The 22,342-nt window shown below is 36.9% G+C and overlaps 1 protein-coding gene and 1 non-coding gene across 6 annotated transcripts in view; one reads left to right on the top strand and one right to left on the bottom strand.

Annotated features, from left to right (window-relative positions):
- ELF1 (E74 like ETS transcription factor 1) overlaps positions 1-22,342 on the top strand; it is a 107,674-nt gene that overhangs the window by 19,113 nt on the left and 66,219 nt on the right. The window contains exons 1-2 of one of the 5 annotated variants that reach the window (XM_057532781.1): positions 10,688-10,762; positions 17,914-18,029. The exons of 3 other annotated variants lie outside the window; for them this stretch is intronic. The gene's annotated coding sequence lies outside the window, so the exon portion shown is untranslated. Of the gene's footprint in view, positions 1-10,653; positions 10,763-17,913; positions 18,030-22,342 lie in introns of those variants that run through there. One more of the 5 variants, XM_007186779.2, reaches the window with a different exon arrangement.
- Positions 148-221, bottom strand: TRNAK-CUU (transfer RNA lysine (anticodon CUU)). Its single transcript has one exon. It is a non-coding gene; the product is annotated as a tRNA-Lys (tRNA).

Raw genomic sequence — 22,342 nt, 5'->3', positions numbered from 1 at the left:
TGCTGGTAGGCCATTGAAGTTTTTTTTTTCTTTTTTTTTTTAAATAAGAATATTAGGAGGTAGAATTTATGAGAAATTCCTTTAGGAGGACTTCATTCTTTTTTTTTTTTTTTTGGCCATGCCACATGGCTTATGGGATCTTAGTTATTACCCTGACCAGGGATTGAACCTGTGGCCCCAGCAGTAAGAGCGCTGAGTCCTAACCACTGGACCACCAGGGAATTCCTGGAAAGACTTCACTCTTGAATTAGAAAATCAAATGTTGATAGAATTTTTAAAGTTATAAACATATACACTGACAGTGAGCACAGCTAATAAGTCATATAATTTATGGTAGAATCTGTTTTATCCCTTTCAGATAATATATATGATCTTAATGTGGGTAAGACCTACACTAGGTAATCAAACTTACGCCAGGGTTATCAAAATATGCAGGATGGCATTGGTTTGTTTTTGAAAGAGAAAGAAATGTATTTTTGCTTTATGAAATTATTGCAAACCTTTTTCTTAAAGATTCTGGCATTTTAACTTACTTTGAAATGGTTTTAGGCTCACGGAAGAATTGCATTAATAGTACAGAGAGTTCCTGTATATTTTTCATCCATCTTCCACTCATGTTAACGTCTTATATAGTCACAGTACAATGATCAAAACTAAGAAATTAAACATTGGTATAATACCATTAGTTAAACTATAGTAGGATTTTTATAGGTTTTCCACTAATGCCCTTTTTCTGTTCCAAGATCCACCCAGCATACACACATTGCACTTAGTTGTCATATCTCCTTTCAAATCTGTGATGGTTCCTTGTCCTTTTTGACCTTGACACTTGGAAGAGTACTGGTCAGGTATTTTGTAGAATGTCCCTCAATTTGATTTTGTCTGATATTTTCTAATGATTATGGACTGGAGTAATGAGTTTTTGGGCCACTGGAGTTAAAAACAATTTTTGTTTTATTTTTTAACTTATCATAAAGTAAAATTGATTCCTTTATTTGCTGTACAATTCTATGAACTTTAATACAAGTATAAATTTGTGTAGACACCACCAAAATCAGGATATAGAACAATTCCATCACCTTCATGCTCTGTCCCTATAGTCAGTCCCACCCTCCTCCCCCCAATCCATCCCCTACAACCACTGATCATTACGGTTTTGTCTCTTCGAGAGTGTCATGTAAATGGAATCATATAGTATGTAACCTTTTGACACTGGCTTCTTCTTTCACTCAACATAATGCTTTTAAGAGTCATCCAAGTTGTATTTATCAATAGTTAATTTCATTTTATTGCTGAGTATGGATGTAGTATTAGTATGTTTGTTTATTCCCCCTTTTTGGATAGGTATTTCAGAACACATTATGTGTCCTGGCACTATAACAAGCAATTTAAGTCAATTTTTTGTGGATTTTCAGGGCTAGTTGCTAACGTTAGTTTCTTCATTTCTCTATTTTGACCAGCAATGTAATTAAGAGAAATTGAAGTTCTTGTTTCTTTAACATGTCCTAAAATTCCCCTACTTTTCTGTTTATATTTGGTTCTTTTTATTAAAGAGCAAAAATAATAGCAAGGTGAATTTTTTTTCACGTTGCTGGGTTTTAATCTTCGGGGCTGAGCCTTCTGTGATTCAGGCCTACAGCAAAAAGTCAAGCCAAGTAAGTCATCGGTCCACAAGCAATGATGAATTTATATTGAATGCATTTATTTATAAGAAAGCCATAATACTTAGCTTTTTTATTAAAGCCATAATACTTAGCTTTTTTATTAATCTCCTTGTAAGTAGGGCCTTTAATTTGTTTTATAGATAAATAAGAAATATCAAATAAAAATAGACATAGTCTAAATCAGGGTAGTTTAAAATAAGAGGTTTGACCTCTATCATATTGTCTTAAATTTTACTAACAGCAAAAGGTAGTTGTCTTTTTTTTTTTAAGAGCATGGAGCTTTGGTGTATTTTAAGATGAACTTTTTGGAACTTGTGTTAAAAGTCTGTTTGCTTAAATATCCTACTGCCATAAGAAAAAAATGTTTCCAGAGTATTAGTATAGGTTTTCTTTTTTTAAAAACCTTTTAATAGTAAAGTGTAATAAGTGTAATTGAATTTTTGGAGGACTTTATAAAGTTTCCAGGTTGTTCTGAATATCTGGTAATTTTACATACTACTTTCAATAAACTATATAAAAATTTGAGGAGGAGACTTCTCTTTTAAATGTAGCCTTAATGTGATTTTTGTTTTCAGTTCCTCAAACACTATTCAGAGGCCTCAGAGAGGCTATGGCGTAATAAAATGTCAGAACTAAAGTGGATCTTCAGAATTACCAGATCTCTAGACTCTCCCGATATTTTACAGAAAAAGGAAACTGAAATCCCACAGTGGTGTGAAGTAACTTGTTCACAGTCACAGTTGGTTGTAGAAGCTGCGTGATACAGTTCCTCCCCTCAAGTGGGTAACTGGTTTATGAATGTAGACACAGAGTTGTACAAAATTAACTGCGATACAAAATGGAATGTTCTGAGCAATAAGAAAGGCACTGCTTTTCTTAAACAACAGTCTCTCCATCACCCCAAAAATCTTTTCTTGACCCCTTCACAACAAAATGACTTTCTGTCTTTAGTTTCTCACCCCTCATTCTCCCCTAAACTCTATCCGATCAGATGTTTTGCTTGTTTCTTTTTCACCTTTACCACAGCATGAAAACTCTTCTTTCAAGATCAGCAGTGATGTCCATGCTGCTAAATCAACTGTCGTTTTCCTCTCAGACCTCGTCTTATCTGATCTGTTGTCAGCATTTGGCACAGTTGCTCATTCCTGCCGCGTGGAAGTACTCCTACTTAAATTTCAGGGTAATGCCACATTTTGCCTTATTTTCCTGCTGCATTTCTGGGTACTTCTTTTCAGCCTTCTTTGCTAGTTCTACCTCATCTCCCCTACCTCTGAATAGTAGAGTGTCCCCAAGCTTCTGTCATTGTTACCTTTTATATCTGTAGCTTTAATATCAAATATATGTTAATGACTCCCAAATATATATACCTAGCCCAGACCTCTACCCTGGGCTTCAGGACTGTGTATTCAGCTCCAGGACAGTAATACCATTTTGACATCTTTACTTGGATAGCTAATGAGCATCTCAAACTTAATGTGTTCAGTAACTCCTGATCTCCCCCTACCCCAAACCATCGCCATCTGTGTTCACCTTAATGTGTTCAGTAACTCCCGATATCCCCTTACCCCAAATCTATCACAGTTTTGGCAACTGCAGTCTTCCAGTGGCCAGAAACTGAGCTTTGAAGCCTTATTTCCCCCACAATCCACTTGCTGTCCATTCAAAAATCTCGTTGGATATTCCTTAAAAACATACCCATAATTTACTCATATTTTCTTCTGCCTCCTTTGTCTAAGCCATTATCATCTTTTCTGAGTTATTGCATAAGCTTCTCCTTTCTTCCATCCCTGGCCCACTGCAGGTTTTTTTCAACACAGCAGTCAAATCTTATGACTCAGCTACTCCAAACTCTCCTGCTAAAGTCTCTAAACAGTGAGGCTCTCCCTTAGTTTCTAGTGCTCTTCCTCCTTCTGTTACTCTCTTCCTTATTTTCTCTACATGAACCACACTGGCCTCCTTGCTTTCCGTGAACATATCAGGCAAGCTCCCTGTTAGAGTCTTTGCATGGGCTTTTTTCTGCCTGAAATGTTCTTCCTTAGATGTGTCTTCATGGCTAGAGGTCTTTACTCAAAAGTGACCTGGCAAAAGGAAATCTTCCCTAGCTAGTTTGTGTAAATTGTCATATTCTTTTCATTGCTGTTTTATTTTTTCTTATTCGTCCTTATCACTAACATACTACACATTTTATTGTATCTTTTATTTATAATCAACATACTATATATTTAGTTCATAACATTTCTCTCTTCCTGGCTAGAATGTAAGCATCATGTGAGTAGGGGTCGTTATCAACAATGTGTTGTCTTCTTCACTGCTGTATAACAAGGGCCTAGAGAAGTGCCTGGCACATAGTAGGTGCTCAGTGAATATTTGCTAAATGAATGAGTGCCTAAGTGTACCTCAGATCTGTTACTAACTTGACATTGGTCAAGTCACTTCTCTCTGTAGACCTCCTTTTCCTATTTTTAAATGAGACTAGACTGTATCAATGTTTTAGGTTTTCTTAAAACACTGAAAACTTAAATGAATGTAGTATCAAGTTTCCTTGAAAATTCTTATAAGAATTCAGTTACTTAACAGAAAAATTTAAAAACCACTGGACTGAATAGAGGATTTCTAAGTTTCCTTTCAGCCTTGTGGTCAGTTCTTGTAATAATAGTTATAAGTGGGGCAACAGAGGGGAGCCTTCATGTAGAGAAGGCATTTGAACTGAGATTATGAAGGATGGATGAGTAGGCAGAGATAAGGGAAAGGGTAGGAAATAAGGTAAGTGCTTTCCAAGCCCAGAGAAGGCAAACAAATAGGAATGGAGCAATCCAGAAGGTTTCAGTAAGGCTGGAGAGTGTGTGGGGGTGGGGGAGGGAGGGAGAGAGAGGGAAAACAGACCCGAGAGAGACAGTGGGGAAGAGGTGGAGAGTGGGGAAGATAGGACTGGAAACAGGTGAAGTGAGGTCAGATTGTGAAAACTTTGAACACCATGATAAGTAGTCCAGCTTTTTGCCTCTAGGGAATCAAAGTTTGTTTTTCAGCCATGAGTGATCGTCACATCACTCACAGAGTTGTTCTTTAGGAAGATTTCTCTGATAGTGGTGAAACGTGAATTGAAAGTATGCAGTTGGTGGTAGAGAAAGGGACAGTTAAGATGTTGTTGAGATATAATTTTTCTATGATATGTTGCTTTTACCTGAAGAATAGCAGAGGAGGAGCTGAAGTTTCACTCTCATCTCAGTATAAAAAACAGAAGATTTCCTCTCCACCACATTTGGAGGTTGCTGAATAGTAAGGTGACAAGAATCTTTCTGAGCGGCTGCTGTGTGAAGAGCACTAACTACATTATGTTCTCGGGCTCCGTAGCAACAGAGCAGTGGTTCTCATAAGCCTGGGCTCTATCCAGACCACTGAATCTGTTTCTAGGAGTAGGCATGTATCTTCAGAAGTTTCTTTCGGTAATTCGGAGGTGCATCCCTGGTTACAATCCACTGAAGTAAAAAATATATTGTCTTCAATATTGAATTTTAAATTGCAAGAGATAATTTCATGGTGATATAAAACTTGAGATTGCACTTAGCATATTACCTGGGAGCATTATAAAGAATATAATTATACAGTCAAGTCTTGGTTATTTTTGACAAGAAAGGAAAGTCTAACACCCAAAATAACACCTACAATAGAATCTTGTAACATAGTTACATGAATTCAGCTATATCAAATCATGGGTCAGATCAAACAACCTAAGTGTCCATTGATGTATGAAGGGATAAAGTAGATGTGGTGTATATATGTATACACACACATACATACAATGGGATACTACTCAGCCATAAAAAAGAATGGAATCTTGCCGTTCACGACAACATGGATGGACCTTGAGGGTATTACGCTGAGTGAAATAAGTCAGACAGACAAATACCATATGATTTCACTTATATGTGGAATCAAAAAAACAAAACAAATGAACAAACAAAACAAAACCAAACTCATAGATACAGAGAACAAATTGGTGGTTGCCAGAGGGGAAGGGGGGTTAGAGGGTAAATTAAATGAGTGAAGGAGGTCCAGTTATAAAATAATTAAGTCATGATGATGTGATGTACAGCATGATGACTGTAATCACTAACACTGTATTGCCTTTTTGAAAGTTGCTCAGAGAGTCTTAAAAGTTCTCATCACAAGGAAAAAATTCTATGGTGACAGATGGTAACTAGACTTACTGTGATCATTTTGCAGTGTGTACAATATTGAATCATTACATTGTACACCTGAAACTAATATAAAGTTTTATGTCAATTATAACCTCAGTTTGAAAAAAAAGGGTGAAATCATGTCTGTTAAAAATATTTTAAGTGTACAGGTAAAATCCTGATACGCTAAAATTTCTCTTCAATGAACTGGTTGAGAAAAGTTATTCATTCACATCTGAGTTTCTGCTATGTGTTGGACCCTGTCTTAGTGGTAGGAATACAGTAATGAACAAAGCCAGACAAAGCTGTGGCCCCTTTTGCCTTTGGTTTGCCTCTGAAAACACACAGACACTTGACCAGGAGGACGTTCTTATGGATGAGTCTTATAATCTGAAGGGGGAAGGGGAAGGGGGCCTTGGTTTAACAAATCTAGTGATAGATAATAGAGAATTACATTTAAGCTCACATTTGGAAATGCTACACGTTGCTCAGAACCTGGGATTATGCTTTGGAGGTGTTAACATCAACAAAATTAATGCTGTCCCACTGAAACAGTTATAACACTGAATCTTGGTCCTTAAATTTTTATTTTTATATTTAAATAGTAGGGAAGAGTGATTTTGGTCATTTATCGTTTTAATGGTTTGATCTTTTCTTCTTCCATCTCTGGATGGAAACATGTTAGCTGCAGATCCAGAAAGATTCAAACCATGCCTTTTTCTTAGCCCGGGGTTCCTAGATATGAAACTTAGACTGTTCTGTATTTTCATGTACTAGAAGTTCTCAAATTTGAGTTCAAGAAGAGGTAAAAATAAAAGGGAAGAAGAGAGTGCTTGCTTACACAGTAAATTCTTTTCATAAGTTCTATTTTTAAACAGAAATGAAGTGTCTTAACTTCAACTGGCATTTAATAAATTCATTCAGTTGACATCTTTCTCAGCTAATAGTTCAAATATAAATGTTGGCAATTCCCCCAGGTGTGACAGCTCTATATTAGGATATATACTGACTTTGATATATTTCTAATTTTAGAAATAAACATACCCACAGTATGTACAGGTGCATTATATTTCCATCACAAGTCTAAGATGCCACATTTTATTTCCAAATTTAGAGACCTAAAGTTTGTCATCCTGAAGTATTTGATACTGGTTGCTTCTACTATGAAGCATAATAATAACAGCTAATGTTTATGAAGTGTTTACTAAGCGCCTAGTACTGTATTGTACATGAACTGGATTTCTTTTTCAAGTCACATTTGTTGAGGTATAGTTTATATACAGTACAATTTGCCCTATTTAGTTATACAGTTTTGCGATTTTTGACATGTACAGGTATTATAACCAATACCACAGTCACCATACAGGATATTTCCATCACCCCAAACAGTTCCCTTGTTCTCCTTTGTAGTCAACCCGTTCCCCTCATTCCCATCCCCTGGCAACCACTGATATAATTTCTGTCTTTTTTGTTTTGCCTTTTCTAGAATGTCATATAAATGGAATCATACAGTATGTATTTTGAGTTTGGCTTATTTCATTTAGCCTAATGCTTTTAGATTCATCCATATTGTATCATCTGTCAGAAGTGTAGAAGTTAATACCTTTTTATTGCTGAGAGCATTCCACTCTATGGATGTACCACAACGCGTTCATCTGTTCACCAGTTGGTGGACATTTGCGTTTCCAGTATTTGGTGATAATGAATGAAACTGCTATAAATATTTATGTAGTTTTTTTTTTTAAATAGACACATATTTTCATTTCTCTTGGGTAAATATCTAGGAGTAGGACGGCTGGATTGTAGGATAAGTGTATGTTCAACTTTATAAAGAATTGCTAAACTGCTTTCCGAATAGGCATTCCCACCAACAGTGTGTGAGAGTTGTAGTTGTCCCATATCCTCACCAGCCCTTGGTATTGTTAGTGTTGTTGTTGTTGTTTTTAATCTACTGTAATGGCATGTAGTGGTATTCTTTTTTTTTTTTTAAGTTTATTTATTTATTTATTTATTTTTGGCTGTGTTGGGTCTTCGTTTCTGTGCGAGGGCTTTCTCTAGTTGCGGCAAGTGGGGGCCACTCTTCATCGCAGTGTGCGGGCCTCTCACTATCGCGGCCTCTCTTGTTGCGGAGCACAGGCTCCAGACGCGCAGGCTCAGTAGTTGTGGCTCACGGGCTTAGTTGCTCCGTGGCATGTGGGATCTTCCCAGACCAGGGCTCGAACCCGTGTCCCCTGCATTGGCAGGCAGATTCCCAACCACTGCGCCACCAGGGAAGCCCATGTAGTGGTATTCTGACTTTAATTTGCTCTTCTCTATTGAGTAATGACGTTGAGATCTTTTCTCTGCTTATTTACCATCTGTATCTCTTCTTCGGTGAAGTATCTGTTCAAATAGTTTGACCATTTAAAAAATTGGCTTGTTTTCTTATTTTTGAGTTGTGAAAGTTCTTTATATATTCCAAATAGTAGTATATGAACTGACTTTAATTCTCACAATAATGCTTTGAGTTGGAGGTGGGTACTGTTAGAAGTAATTTCCCAGGATTACACAGCTAATAGGTAGCAGAGCTAGGATTTGAACTCAACCTGTGCTGAACTGTTTGCCAGGGTTTTTTTTGTTTGTTTGTTTGTTTTTTTGGTGGAGATTGATTTTTGGGAGCTGTGAATAGAACCAGGATCCAATTCCTGTAGGTGGTAAGATAATGCTTATAGAGACACCCCTGAGCAAAGGGGCAATATATTACAGTAGCAGCTCTGGATTGCCTCTTTGGGAACAACTAAGATGTTTGTTTCTGTTGAAGAGGGGTAATTATTTTTACTTTACATCTCTTACTTCACTTCTACATAGCGGTGGCCAAAAGTACTTTTAAATTACAGTACGAATATCTGCCATTATCAAGTAATAAGGTACTTGATACAAAAGGATTTTCTCAATAGCAGAAGCGAACCCTTTTATATATCTATACTTCATAAAAAATTTCACGCATTTGATGTTAGTCATTTGTTTTTTAAAAACCTTTATCATAATAATGCTGACTTCTAGGCACTTACTATTTGGTGATATCCTCAGGGAGTATGTAGAACTTACTGACCTTTCAGAGTCAGGGCTTGGGACCCCAGTACTTTTAAAGTTATAGTCCTAGTGTTAGGTGTTTTTTAAAAATCATCTTTCATTATCCACTCTGTCACCTGTTGGGTCGACATCATCCTTTCACTAGTCCCTCTTTCACCACTTATAACTTCTAATTCTGATTGAGTGAAAGATAATCAGATTGTTAGGCTTATTTGTGGATATTATCTAAGATAAATTTTAGCTCTGGGAAACGACTTGGGGGATTTTCCAGTGAAAATTTCCTGTGACTGCTCAGAGGACCTTTCTCCTTGGTGTTTGGGTTCCAAGTAGTCATTCTGGATAAATGAGCTCTAAAGCAAGTTAAATATGACATTTGTCAGTAGAAAATGTGATGTATTTTTCTTTTTAGCATAATTTTTATTAATAATTTGTTAAATTGTGGAGATTATTTTAGTAAAAATATTAGTCAAGCAGTGTTCAGTGGCATGGATAAACAGGCACTTAATGAGCAGAAAGTTAGTTCACAATCATGTTTTGTAGCAGTTCGTAAAGTTCCTGTCAGTGACAGCTTGTCCCGTCAGCTATGCCTCTAGTAAGGCAGAATAATTACTTCCAAGTAATTAACTAAAGGAAGAAAACCTTGCTAAATCTTATTTACTTTTTGTAAAAGATAGGATGAAGGCTAGCTAGTGAGTTGCGCTTCTTCATTTCAAGTACTTTTGGAAGTGCTTAATGCTTTCAAGCCATTCTGATCAATTTAAGCTCTTAGAATAAATTAATAAATACTCACCCAGAGGACAGGGTAAGTAGCTGTAGTAATTACCGTTTCCACTGCTTGGGCACATTGTCAGATGTACGATGACTTGGAGAGGAAAACTGCACTGGCCATATGCTTTGTTGACACCCTGGGGCTCACCAGAGCTGTAGCAGGGTGCTTTGCACACGGTTGGCTTTTATGTGTGGACAGTTTTGTTTGGAAGGTAAAGAAAACTGTGGCTATCACTTGGCAGTAGTAGAGTTATGAACGGTGATTGCATTGATAATTTGTTTCAAATCGAGTTTTGTCAAGCTTGCAATTCTATTTAAAATCATTTTGCTATATTGAACTTTAGTTCCTTTTTAACCCCAAGTTTGCTTTTTTATTCTGAAAACCAGGTTAGTAATTCACACTTATTTTTCCACTGAACTTTGAATTTTCTAGTGGATTTTATCTGTTTAGCGAATGTATAAATCTGCATCTGGTATTACAGTGTGCTAGCTTTTCCAGATTACATAGCAATATACCCCTTTTATATAAGAGTTAATGAGTTGCCAGGTTAGACTCAGCAGGCCATTGTTACATTAAAAGCCAGAAAGTTTGCTGTCTCTCTTCCATTCCCTTCCCTACTTTTTTTTTCTTTCATAGTTTTATTTAGTTGCTATATTAAAATAACTTCTAAAAATTGAGATTTTTATTTTTTAAAACAACATACAGGTTTTTCATTTTGCTTCCTTACAGACTCTGATTCTATCTCATTGTTAATTTTAAATTATGGTAATTAACCTGAGCTGAGTAATGGTTTAATCAAGGTAGACCTTGCTCCTTGGCTGTGCCTCTCTCCTTTTTCTACCCCTCTCCCCGTTTTCACCTGTGGATTCGCATGTCTGACCTAGCAGAGTAATTGGGTCCACGGCAACATGGGCGTGCCTCCCTTAGAAACACTCAGTCTCACATATGACTCATAAGCTGAAGCACAGACACCACTTCCCCAATCTACAGGAGCCATTTTAACAGCACAAAACTTGCCGGATTGCTTTTTACTTTCAAGCCCAAAGGACAGTATCTAAAGAGAACGAGACTATTTGAAGGTAACTTGTTAAGATTTTGCGTGTTTGCTTCTGGCTGTTTCCTGACCCTGATAAACGGAGGGTGGTTCTTACCTGTCGAAGAACAGGGCTGAATGTGTTCTTTAACTCTCTGGAAAAAATGTGTGTAGTCAGTCACATGCCTGATTGAACTTCACTACTAGGGGGAAACAAAGCATTCAAGTTCTGGAAAGTTTTAGATCTTCTTGGTAAAGCATTTTTTATATTTTGTGTAATTTTTTTTTTCCCCCCATATGACTTGAGAATAAAGGAGATTTTTCTTACTTTCTTTTTCATACTACAAAGCAAACTAGGTCAAATTCTAATTTTTTAAAATGTAATTGTATTTGTGAGGGTACCCTGTAATTTACAATTAAGTAAACTATATTATTCACCTGTGATTTGAGTGTTAAGAAAAGTTCAAGAGCGAAGATTTTGTTTTGGCGTTTTAGTTAAGGGGAACTTTGGGGACACCTCAGTCATAGGTGTTGCTCATTGACTGTAATGCCCTTTGTAATATCCTTTTTTCTTTCTTTAAAGTAAATGAAATTATACTAAACATTTAATTTTGAAAACTAAATATAAGTTTGAGTAAAATGAATGGTCATTTAGATAACAAGTTAAAGTGATTATTAAGTAAAGAGGAAGACAGGCTAGAATGATTCATTTGCTGTTAGAAAAAAATAATAAAGTTTTATAATTCACACTGGAAACTTATTCTGAGTAACAGCCTTAGAAGCATAGCTAGTTTCGGAGGAAACGTAGTATTTTGATTTGTGTAAAAAGAAAAAGTAAAGAGTATTAACCTTCTGTCTACACAACTATACTTAAAATTTGCTTGTTTTGAATAAAAAAAAAATACCTAGAAAAGGTTGCTTAGTTTTTTCCTGAAATATTTCTCATTATTGAAATTAGGAGATTCTGGTGTGCCTTGAAGTTCTAGGTGCTCTGAGAAGCTGGATGCAGCAGTATATTGCTTACGAAAGTTATTTGTAAAACTAAAATTTGAATGAAAGTAAAATTTGAATGTGCAGTGATTCCAAATACAGTTTTTAGAAATAAAATTTGCAAAGTCATTTATTATTGACTGTAATGATATTTAGCTAGTTCTTTGGGAATTCGCTGCTAATAAATTTCTAACTGCTTGAAGGCCTGTCAGATGAAAGTGAAGATTTCTAGGCAGTCAACTATTATTTCTTACTCTTTGAAAGGATTGTTCACATTATCAGATCTCAATTTGTGGTCTTATAAGACAGGCACAAGCAGACATTTTACCAGTTCAGCTCTGAGCCATTTGCTGTCATCTTTGTTTGCATATTGCTGGTTTAGTCAGCTTTTGAGTAAGCAGAGGTTGTATTTACTTCTAGTCTGCTCTGTGTGAAAAATCTAATGAAACTTTTTTGCCTTTCTTTCTCTCTTTTTTTCCTCCCTTCTTTCCTCCCTCCCTCCCTCCCTCCCTTCCTTTTCTTTCTTTCTTTTTTTTTTTTTTTTTTTGAGTTTTTAAAGGCCAGTGACCCACAGAGAAAAATCAAGGGGCACACAAATAAGCAAATAATTAAGATTTTATTTATTAAAGAGAAGTAGAAGAATTTAGTTTCTTAAAATGAAGACATTGGTGCAATTCAAATAAAAATAAATACCAGTCATATATTTCAGTTTCTTATTATGTGGAGAAGACTGAGGTGGGGCTTCAGGGAGAAGGGAGGAAAAAAAAAGCATAGAAGCAAAGGAAGGCCAGTACGACTTATTAGGCAGTCCCCTTCCCATCCCACCCCTTTCCTTTTATAAGGTTGAATATGAGTTTAAAGTGAGTCATCAGAATTAAACTTAGAATTACCAATTTGAAGAACTTAGCGTTAAAAAAGACTGAAGATCATCCAACTGCCTCACTTTTATAGTTGAAGAAGCAGTGGCTCAAAGAGGTCTTGTGACTTGCTCAGGGTTATGTAGTGCTTGATGGCAGGCCTTCTAGCCTGGAGCTGCTCATGCTAGCCCACACCAACAAGTGATGCTTTGTTTGAAATGGTCTGTATTTCCTCAAGAGTAAATAAAACCTTAATTAAGTTGCTTGGTGATCATTTTGGTGATAAGGTATGACCAAATGAATTAACTAATGATTTTGAAAATGTGTTCAAACTAGTTTCCTTTTTCATCAGAGAGAGGATGAGAATTTCTACAACAGCTTTTTTTCACTACTATTAGAATTTTTTCATAGTTGAAGCATTGTGACATTGCATGTTTAAGATGGGCCTAGGGGAGATGGAAATACAAGGACTTGGGAATTTACGTTGAACTTCCAGATACAAAGACAGGTTTATTTCCACTTTAATTTTACCTCATATTCTTTTGGGAGGGCATATACTGTTTAGTATGATACCTTGTTCTATTGAAGTGTGTGTGTTAAACTTTGCATATGTTTACAAAAATCTGGAGGTCTCTAAACTCTAACATAAGTACAATCTTGACTTTAACCTGCCTGTAATCAATAATCTCATTCCATTTGTTGTACCCTACTCTTCTTCTTTGAAAGTTTACTTTACATACCAGGCACTTGATTCTTAGAATCTTCTGGGGAATACAAAATCTTTGTCTATTCACTTTTTGATGTGTTTTATTATGGTGGTTGAAATTTACTTTAGATCTGCCTTTCTTTAGGTCTGAAATTTGGATTTTTAAAATGCTTTGCATATGACTGTTGAATCTTCTAAATTTCCAAGTCCCCTAACCTAATTCAGTGTCAGATTCTCCACAGTGTGGTCATCGTTGTCCTAAGCAACGAACAGGGCACAGAAGGCTAGAAGACCTGGGCTCTCGTCTCACAAACTTAGATTCTTACTGGGAAAACGTAGGTGAAATAAGTAAAGAATGGAACCAAACCACTGAGTTGTTAAATTTCGGTTCAGACTGTTTGCCTAGAGGTGAAAGGTGACTGAGGCTTAAAATAGGCAGGAAAGTCTATGAGTCTTTAGGAATTATGAGTATTGAAGAACGAATAGCATTTGTGTAGGTTAAGGAGAGAGTCTTCAATAAGAATAAGAATATAAGCTCTTAGCGAGCAGAGATGTTTTATTCTATTTCTTCATCTTTTTCAACCTTTGACAGAGTATCAAGCACAAGTGTATAGGCCGGTGTTATTTGCTGCATTAAACCCTTGGCTGCTCAGTTGGGCAGATCCTGTTAAAGTTAGTGGTAGCAAATCTTTAAAGGGCATGTGGCCTTCAACTTAATCTCTGATGCCTACACATTGTAACCAAAGAAGTAATTAACACCTGCCTGGTAGTATACTACCTTTAAAGTAGTAATTTTTGACCTTTGGTGTAACAGAGAATCACCTGGCTTCAACTTAGAGATTTTGGTTCCTTAGGCCCCGGGGTTTGACTTATCCATCTGCAATTTTAATAAGTACTCTAGATGACTGTGATGCACAGGCTGCCACACTTTCTTGGAGAGTTTGCAGGCTTAAGAGCTGTGAAGAGTGATTAATGAGTTACTTAGCATTTTAATATCTGAATTTTTAAGGAACAATGGTATTTTGAAGCCCACGGCCTCTAGTAAGTAAGAAAAGTCACTAGAACTTATTTAGCCTCGTCTCCCTACCCTGGTTATCCCTTTCTCTGTTCCAGTTTTTTGCTGTGGTATATTTTTCAACTTTGTGGCTCTCTCTGTTTCCTTTTCTCTAATTCTACTTTTTCTCCTCCGGCTCCCCATTCACTACCATCTTGATCACAATATATAATTAAACTAATTATTTTTGTTTTTCAGGTATAATTAGCCTCTTCTTTATCTCTCAGCGAACCATCACACTCTCTCCAATGTTAGTTTTTTTTTTAGTCCCCTTTGGTGCTTCATGGTATCTCTCCATTCTGTTTTTCTTGGGTTAGAGCAAAAACATCCCCTTCCTGATTTAGGGTAGCATTATAGTCTTAGAAAACCCTTCTCTCCTGGGAAATACACTATTAGTGTTTGTAATTGTTTGAGTCTGGGAGGGAGTAACCTTTTTTTACAGTATGAGTTTCTTTGGACATTTAACTGCATAGTTGATTGCATATTTGTAGGCTTTGCATTACATTACATCTCGTCTAATGGGACATAGGTGTTCACAGACTCTCATAGAAATGGGAAGAAGAGTCCCATGAGTTGAATGGTCTGAATATAATTTTGCTACCATCAGTTGGCCAGAATATTTTGCTCCTTTGCTTAGGAGCTGCTTCATATAAATGGTAGGAATTAAATTAGTAATATCATTGAGTCAACCTAAATGATTAGGGCAGTTTTCAACTGTCTGAGCAATCTTTCTCCCATTAGTAGAAGAGGAACTCCTAAAGAGAAAGTTATTTGTCACCTCTGTCTTTGTGTCTTGTCAGACGATCTGTATACTAGAGTAAAAGTGGCTATTGAGCTATACTACAAATGTGTAGGCACCCCACCCTTTTTGAAAAAAATAACTCCTGGGCTGTTTGCTTTGTTGGTAGAGGGGATAAATTATGCAGCTGAGCTTTGGCTGAACAAATTTCTGTGCAGAAACGGTTTTTTTTTTTTTTTTTTATAAATTTATTTATTTTATTTATTTATTTTTGGCTGTGTTGGGTCTTCGTTGCTGTGTGCGGGCTTTCTCTAGTTGCGGCGAGCGGGGGCTACTCTTCATTGCGGTGCGCAGGCTTCTCATTGCGGTGGCTTCTCATTGTGGAGCACGGGCTCTAGGCGCATGGGCTTCAGTAGTTGTGGCACTTGGGCTCAGTAGTTGTGGCTCACAGGCTCTAGAGCGCAGGCTCAGTAGTTGTGGCGCACGAGCTTAGTTGCTCTGCGGCATGTGGGATCTTCCCGGACCAGGGCTCGAACCCGTGTCCCCTGCATTGGCAGGCGGATTCTTAACCACTGCGCCACCAGGGAAGCCCCAGAAACGTTTTGATTTCCTTCTCTTCCAGTAAATAAGTATCTGAATTAATATTGTCCTCATCATCAGAAAACTGTTACTAAACTTCTCTTTTCACTTTCATTCTCTTACCGCTGTAGGAATTCAGAGCTCTTCTTTCATTTGCCTTTTAATGCTGAGTAGCAGGGTATCAGCTCTTTTTTTTTTTTAATTAGTTGTAAGTCTTATTTTATTTATTTATTTATTTAATTAATTAATTAATTAATTTATTTATTTATTTATTTATTTATTTCTGTGTTGGGTCTTCGTTTCTGTGCGAGGGCTTTCTCTAGTTGCGGCAAGTGGGGGCCACTCTTCATCGCGGTGCACGGGCCTCTCACTATCGCGGGCTCTCTTGTTGCGGAGCACAGGCTCCAGACGCGCAGGCTCAGTAGTTGTGGCTCACGGGCCTAGTTGCACCGCGGCATGTGGGATCTTCCCAGACCAGGGCTCGAACCCGGGTTCCCTGCATTGGCAGGCAGATTCTCAACCACTGCGCCACCAGGGAAGCCCTCAGCTCTTTTTTATCTCCATATTTTGTAACTTGAGATTGGTTGCCAGCATCAAAACAAACCAAAAAAAAAGCACAACAGTAAACAATATGAATGCCTTCTGGAGTTTTTATGAAGATTGATTTAATAAATTTTATATTAAAAAGCTATCAAAATGATGCACATTTTAAAAAATCTAATAAAAAGCCTTTAGTGAAAAGCAGCCTCTCTACCCCTTCCCACTCTCAGTCCTGCTGCCTAAAGGCAACCACTTATACAAGTTTTTGGTTTTTTGGTTTTTCAAATTTGTATTTTCTTGGATCTATCCTTTTCCAGTCTTCTACCCCATGGAATAGAAGTTCTTCAGGGTAGCAGGAACCAGTGTGACTGTACGTGATGTAAAGTCATGTAAAGTTCATTTTCTGTGTGATAGATGCTCAGTAATACAGTGGTCATTATATTTGTGCAGAGTTGTATGGTACAGTTTTACAAATCTAAATTAAAGAAAATTGGTTATTTTCTGTGTTTTAGAAAACAGCTCTGTAAACAGTGAAACTAGAAAATTTTACAATAAAACTATAAAAATGAGGTGTTGATTTAATAACTGTTAGTTTATGTGCATCTTATTTTTTATACCAAAATACTGAATGGAAGCTGAGTATTGTAATGGAGCAATTCATTATCCTTTTTTCTTTAAAACTGAAATGTGCATGTAGGGGAACGTATAAAACGTATACAGTTTAAATGTAATTACATAGTGTTTACCCATGTCACAACAGAAATAGAGCATGTTTATTAAGATAGAAATCCCCCAGCAGGGGCTTCCCAGGTGGCGCAGTGGTTGAGAATCTGCCTGCCGATGCAGGGGACACGGGTCCGAGCCCTGGTCTGGGAAGATCCCACATGCCGCGGAGCGGCTGGGCCCGTGAGCCACAACTGCTGAGCCTGCACCTCTGGAGCCTGTGCTCCGCAACAAGAGAGTCCGCGACAGTGAGAGGCCCGCGCACCGCGATGAAGAGTGGCCCCCGCTTGCCGCAACTAGAGGAAGCCCTCGCACAGAAACGAAGACCCAACACAGCCAATAATTAATTAATTAATTAATTAATTAATTAAAAAAAATTCTGAAATTTCAAAATTTATAAAAAAAAAAAAAAGAAATCCCCCAGCAGGACTTTCCTGGTGGTGCAGTGGTTAAGACTCCCTGCTCCCAATGCAACTGGCCCAGGTTCGATCCCTGGTCGGGGAACTAGATCCCTCAGGCCTCAACTAAAGATCCCGCATGCGGCAACGAAGATCCTGAGTGCCACAACTAAGACCCGGCGCCGCCAAGGAAAGAAAGAAAGAAAGAAATATTTAAAAAGAAAAAAAGAAATCCCCCACTCTGCCCATGTTTGTTTCTCCTTAAAAATAACTATTATCCTGATTTTTGTGATAAGCTTTTCTTTATAGTTTTACCCCTTTGAACTTTATTTAAATGGATCACACCATATATATTCTATAGTGACTTGCTTCTTTCATTTAACTCTATGAGCTTTATCTTACTTAATTTTAATTGCAGTGTAGTATTGCATTGTCTGTATCGGAATGTATTTATTCTTTCTTGTTGATGGCAGTAGATTGTTTCTAGTTTGGGAACACTCTTGCACATAATTCTTGGAGCATACGTGCAAGAGCATATGTGAAGAGTTTACAAAGAGTATGGAGAGAATGAATATTTAAGATACTTTAGAGTTTTTCATTATCTTTCCTAGGAACAGATGCCTGCTATTGATGCCTTCCTACCCATTCAGCATCTTACTATGGTGTTTTGCCCTGGGGACTAAAATCTTCCAGGACCCTAAACAAATGGGCAGTTGATGCCTTTAGAGTAAGTTGCAAACATTAGTATATTTGACCACTAAACACTAAGCAGTTTAGCATGCCTGTCATTTATTAACTAGAGTTTAATTAGTTCAAACATAATTTTGAATAAAAAACAAATTTTGATAGAATAGATACATTATAATCCCTATTATGTACATAAAAACAATATTATTATGGATATGTATGAAATAAAGGTATAAAAATATAGACAGTTGGGGCAACATCAATTTTAGAATAGTCGGAGGAGATTGGTGAGGGATATATAGAAGGCTTTAACTATATTTGACTTTTTTATTCTTAAGAATCTGAAACAAAGTATGGAAAAGTGTTAATGTAATGTGAAGCCGGGTGATGGGTATATCAATGTATTCTTTCTTTGGTTGAACTATTTCATAGTAAATTGTGCTATATAAGGGGTAGTTTATTTTTGCCCCACATTTATACATAACAGAAATAATGTTTAATTTGATGAGGAGTAGAAGTTGATTTAAAAAAAAAAAGTGGTGAATAAACTCTACATCAGTTAAAAAAAAATCACCATTTCAGTGAAGGAGATTAGGTAGATTCAGAATTAAGTTATAATAAGACCGTGTATCTGTCCCACATAACTAACAAGATGGCTCTAGGCATACTTCTTTTTTTAATAAGTTTATTTTATTTATTTATTTTTGTTTTTGGCTGCGTTGGCTCTTCATTGCTGCGCGCAGGCTTTCTCTAGTTGCAGCGAGCGAGGGCTACTCTTCTCTGCAGTGCGCAGACTTCTCATTGCGTGGCTTCTCTTGTGGCGGAGCACGGGCTCTAGGCGCGCAGGCTCAGTAGTTGTGGCGCACAGGCTTAGTTGCTCCATGGCATGTGGAATCTTCCCGCACCAGGGCTCAAACCCACGTCCCCTGAATTGGCAGGCAGATTCTTAACCACTGTGCCCCCAGGGAAGTCCTCTAGGCATACTTCTGATGAGTAAATGATAATTTCCAGTTGAGATCCATTGGAACTATAGTTTGTTAGAAATACTTTAGTCTTTAGAATCATCACACATTCAAATATTTTTCAAAAACACATTTTAGAACAAAGATTCATAAAACATAATTGATATAGTATTAATTGACACTGATAAACTTTTAAGTAGCTAATACCCCAAATTAGACTTTTACATCTAACCAGATTTATTGCCATAATTAGTGTTTCATCTTGCTTCCTGATATGGGTGTCATCTTGTTTCCTTAAAATCCTTACTATAATGATAGTAATTCCTGCATCTTTAGTGACTTTTTTTGTTATAAACTTGATATGGAATCTTTATATAAGATTTCCAAAATTTAATAATGTAAATGTGGGAGTTGCTATAAAAAGGGAAACATAGATCTTAATCCAGTGTTTTGCTTTTGCAGTCATCCCTTGGCTCTCGTTTTTGAGCTCTTTTTCACAGTGTCCGTATAAGTAGTGGCAGGGGCAAAGAGGAAAAAATGGAAGTAGAAATGATAGGATTTTATAGTTGGAAGGGTTCTTAAAAGTCATGCAATTCAGGGGTCTCCTGGATTTTTTTTTATTATTATATTCCTTTTCATCCTGTATAAATTATTGATTTCATTCAACAATTATTTATTGTCTGTTAGGGAGAATTCTTGATGCTGGGGAATACAGCAGCCAGAGATTTTCTTATGGCAATTTAGAACATATCCATGCTGATGGAACCAATGCCGTATTTTGTGTTTTTGGCCGCACTGGGTGGCATGTGGAATCTTAGTTTCCGGATCAGGGATTGAACCCGTGCCCCCTGCGTTGGAAGTGCAGAGTCTTAACCACTGGACTGCCAGGGAAGTCCCCAATGCTGTGTTGGTGGCAGTGTGTAGCCTGCACCTTTTAGGCAAGTTAGAAAAGGTTAGACCGCCAAGCTTCTTGTTTAGATCTCTACATATGGCATTCCTAAGGTGGGCTATAGCCTTTGTTCTGCAGAAGGTCAGAACACTTTGTGAGAGGCATCACTGAAGATGGGCTGCTTTTTGCATCTTAGATTTTTCTGTTTGTTATAATGGAAGCCTAATAATCATGATTTATCTTTCTTTGGTAATAATATTTTTCTAAGCACTGAGTCCTAGCGAATGTTTAAAATTCCTTTCCAAGTAACCTTTGTGTTTATTTAGAATTTTATGTCTTAAAGAAGCTTGTTAAAGTATGCTGGAAGAATATATACAGTATTATACTATTTATATAAGGTTAAATATATACCACACAAAACACATATTAAAGCATAAAGAAAAAGAATGTGAAGATTTTAGATTTAAATTAGAATAATCAGAATTAATATTATATGTGTTTTAGTTTGAGAGACAGTTCATATTTAGAAACAAGATTTGTGTAAGTTATTTGTTTATTCAGAACGTTTTATGGCATGAACTGTTAAGCTGGGTGTTATATTTGATCCTTTCGTCTTTGGATCAGAGACAAATATGTGGGCTGTTATAGGATCATTTATAACCTGTTAGTCTTCCGAATAAACTGAAAGGAAGGTGCACTGTTCGTCTGCACTTGGAAGAATAGAACAGCTGCTCACCATGGTTAGCGTATTTGATTGTTGAGAAGTGCTAGACGCCAGGTTCTCTGCAGATGTCCTGAGACTTTTCTGACCATTTTCGGGTGGTTTGACCCAAGCATCAGAGCCAGAGGCTGTGGGAAGGGAGCTAACGTGTAAGGAAATGGACAATTCCCTTAAGGTTCAGGGAGCATTTATTCCCTAGATACTGGGGACAGTTGAGGGTAATACATTTACAAGTAAGAGCAGAAATATACTAAAGATATGCTAGGAAGGCACTAGTAACTCTTACACTGTTGAAAAGAATGAACTAGATATATTCATTGAAAAATACTGAATAAAAATGAAATTGTTTTCCAAGATACTCATTTAAGAAATGTTACTTGCTTTAGGAACATGGTGCCGTGCTTAAAGCTGATTATTACACGTGTATTAAATTCTCTTTAGGAAAGAAAGACCATAAGATGAGCTTACCTGCAGTAAAACATTGAGTCATTGTGGACATTGACCTAGAGACAAATAGCAGTATAGCCTGGTGAAATTGTAGTTGTGGTAGCTTATAGCTTAGGTAAGAATTGACCAATGGAGAAGGTGGCTGTATTGTGCCCAAGTTTTTATGGAATATGACGCATATGAGTGATGAATTGAGGTGATTCTTAGGAATTATTAGTTGGGGAGGCAGCTAGGCATGATGAAAAGCGAGCATCTCTGTTTTAGTTGTAATTAATTGCAAGCTTGCTTAAAATGACTTAAAACAGTAATAAGTATTCACCTATTGGGAATGGAGTTCTGTTTGCTTTGTGTATAGTTGGTGAACATATGTGAATAAATAATGTGAGCCATGTTTTGGATATACTGAGAAGAGAGCAAGGGAGTGGAGATAGTTTGATTGGGGGTAAACACAAATTGTAATCTGGAAGAAGTGCTCACAAGAAGCCATAGTAAAAATGACCAGAGATCAAAGAGGCAAGGTGTCTGTCCTGCTGTTTTGAGTCAGTTGTTCAAAGTTTGTTTTGTTTTTTGTTTTGTTTTTGGTGGTAGTTATCTTTTTTGAGAGGTGAAGGCAGGGTGGGGAGAGCATCTTCTGTCTAGGTGGTCACATGCTATTTATCTAACCAGTTGGGTAAAATAGTTTGGGGGCTGTTCTGTTGTTCAGAGACTTGATTTTTTTACTCACTCATTGTGGTTTTCAAGTCTTAATTTGTAAGGTACTTACTCCTAAGAATACTTCTTAAGAAATCTATTAATAACGAGTCTTCATGTGTGTAATGAACTTAGATCCCAACCTCAGAATACCTTTTTAATTGTTCTGTTTTCATAAACACTCTTTACCAATTCTATCTTATGCTTCTGACACCAGGCTTTGATACCTTTTCACATAAACTATGGGACTATTTATAAAACAAGACATAAAGATGTAGCAGAGAAGGCAGGAAATACTTGACGTTTGTATGCCATATCTTGTTTTCTGCTTCCTGTCAGTTAAACCACGATGAGAGGAACAGAGACACAGATGTACAATTGCTGCTCTAATTTCCCATTAGGGAGACCAGTTAGGTACAAAGCTTGTTTCATTAAACTTTTGTTGCTTGTTGATTCTAGGCATGTTGTAGGCTTGTTTTGTATTATATGGGTTGTATGGGTCACAATTAGATGTTTGATATAGAAAATATAAAATGTGTTTACTTTTGTGAAATTTTTATAGGTCATAAAAGACTGGCATTCAAATTTGTGTCTATGGTATACATGCAATATGAAATGATAAGCTAATATGTTGGTCTCAAAAT

Source organism: Balaenoptera acutorostrata, chromosome 18 (assembly GCF_949987535.1).
Source record: "Balaenoptera acutorostrata chromosome 18, mBalAcu1.1, whole genome shotgun sequence".
Classification (NCBI taxonomy): domain Eukaryota; kingdom Metazoa; phylum Chordata; class Mammalia; order Artiodactyla; family Balaenopteridae; genus Balaenoptera; species Balaenoptera acutorostrata.
This window is presented reverse-complemented; position numbering and strand designations above follow the sequence as displayed.